The 2,254-nt window shown below is 49.4% G+C and overlaps 1 non-coding gene across 1 annotated transcript; it reads left to right on the top strand.

Annotated features, from left to right (window-relative positions):
- The first annotated feature begins 1,610 nt into the window (after positions 1-1,610).
- Positions 1,611-1,774, top strand: LOC119472210. Its single transcript, XR_005201330.1, has one exon. It is a non-coding gene; the product is annotated as a U1 spliceosomal RNA (small nuclear RNA).
- Positions 1,775-2,254: the final 480 nt, after the last annotated feature.

The following is a 2,254-nucleotide window of genomic DNA, read 5'->3' as shown; positions in this document are numbered from 1 at the left end:
AAAAAAAAAAAAAAAAAAAAAAAAAAAAAAGGAAAGAAAGAAAGAAAAGAACTGCACAGGGAGAAATTGAGGCCGACTCACAGCAGCCCAGTGCTGCCCTCTTGTGGTGATGGCCGGGTTGGGCAGAGCAGGAGCACATGCCCCTATCTGCTTCTTCACCCATTCACTCTCAAGGCTTCCCTAGTTCAGACACCACGCCTGGGATCCCAACCTGTGTTAGGGGACCATCACTTCAAAATTCACAGGGGAGCAGTGCGTGGTGGAGAGAGGACTCCTCACCCCATGGCAGGGTTTGGGTCATAGTACCCGCAGAGGGAGAAACTGTGGCGGACTCACAGCAGCCCGGTGCTACCCCCTGTCGATGGCCAGGACGGGCCGAGCCGGAGCACACCTTCCATCAGCTTCCTCATCCATTCACCCTCAAGGCTTCCCCATTTCAGACAACACGCCTGGCATCCCAGCCTGTGTTAGGGGGCCATCACTTCAAAATCCACATGGCGGCCGGGCACGGTAGAGAGAGGACTCCTCATGCCATGGCAGGGTTTGGGGCATAGAACCTGTAGAGGGGCTGGGCACGGTGGCTCACGTCTGTAATGCCAGCACTTTGGGAGGCCGAGGTGGGCAGATCACCTGAGGTCAGGAGTTCAAGACCAACCTGGGCCAACATGGCAAAACCCCGTCTGTATTTAAAAAAAAGGAAAAAAAGAAAAAAAAAAGGAACCTGCAGGGGAAGAAGTTGAGGCGGACTCACAGCAGCCATGTGCTGCCCCCTTGTGGCGATGGCCGGGATGGGCAGAGCCAGAGGGCATCACCCCATCAGCTTCCTCACGCATTCACCCTCAAGGTTTCCCCAGTTCAGATACCACGCCTGGGGTCCCATCCTGTGTTAGGGGGACCATCTCTTTAAAATCCAAAGGGGGGCCGGGCGCGGTGGAGAGAGGACTCCTTACCCCATGGCAGGGTTTGAAGCATAGAACCTGCAGAGGGAGGAAGTGAGGGAGGAAGGGAGGGAGGAAGTGAGGGAGGAAGGAAAGAAGAAACCTTTATGACCTAATCTCTGGGTACAGTACACCCCCAACTAAATTACTGGATGCAAAGTTGTTGGTTCAAAGAGTAAACACAATTTAATATGTTTTCTTTTTCTTTTTTGAGACGAAAGCTCCCTCTGTCACACAGGTGCAATGGTGCCAGCTCAGCTCATTGCAGCTTCTGCCTCCCAGGTTCAAGCAATTCTCCTGCCTCATCCTCCCGAGTAACCAGGATTACAGGTACCCTGCACCATGCCTGGCTAATTTTTGTAGTTTTTAGTAGAGATGATGTTTCACCACATTGGCCAGGCTGGTCCCAAACTCCTGACCTCAGACAATCCACCTCCCTTGGCCTCCCAAAGTGCTGGGATTACATGCTTGAGCCACACCTGGCCTGTGTTTTTGTTTTTAACAAAAAAACTATCAAAAATATTAAAAAGCTTAAAGGCTGGGCATGGTGACTTATTCCTGTAATCCCAGCACTTTGAGAGACCAAAGCAGGAGGTGCACTTTAGCCCAGGAGTTTGAGACCAGCCTGGGCAACATAGCAAGATCCCATTTCAATAAAAAATAAATAAATAAATACTTACCTGGTAGGGGAGATACCATGATCACGAAGGTGGTTTTCCCAGGGTGAGACTTATCCATTGCACTCCAGATATGCTGACCCCTGCGATTTCCCCAAATGTGGGAAACTCAACTGCATAATTTGTGGTAGTGGGGGACTGCGTTTGCGCTTTCCCCTAAGGAAAAATAAATAAATAAATAAAAATAGGAAAAAAAAAAGCTTATAGAATAAGGATATAAAGAAAGAAACGGCTGGGCATGGTGGCTCACACCTGTAATTCCATCAGTTTGGGAGGCCAAGGGGAAGGATCACTTTAGCTCAGGAGTTTGAGACCAGCTTGAGCAAAATGGCAAAACCTGGTCTCTACAACAAATACAAAAAAAAAAAAAAAAAAGCCAAACAACTGGATGTGGTGGCTCATACCTGTAATCCCAGCACTTTGGGAGACCGAGGTAGATGGATCACGAGGTCAAGAGATTGAGACCATCCTGGCAAACATGGTGAAAACCCGTCTCTATTATAAATACAAAAATTAGTTGGGCGTGGTGGTGCACACCTGTAGTCCCAGCTACTCGGGAGGCTGAGGCAGGAGAATTGCTTGAATTCAGGAGGCGGGGATTGCAGTCAGCTGAGATCACATCACTGTACTCCAGCCTGC

The sequence above is a fragment of the Cebus imitator genome, unplaced genomic scaffold, assembly GCF_001604975.1.
Source record: "Cebus imitator isolate Cc_AM_T3 unplaced genomic scaffold, Cebus_imitator-1.0 Scaffold4, whole genome shotgun sequence".
NCBI lineage: Eukaryota > Metazoa > Chordata > Mammalia > Primates > Cebidae > Cebus > Cebus imitator.
This window is presented reverse-complemented; position numbering and strand designations above follow the sequence as displayed.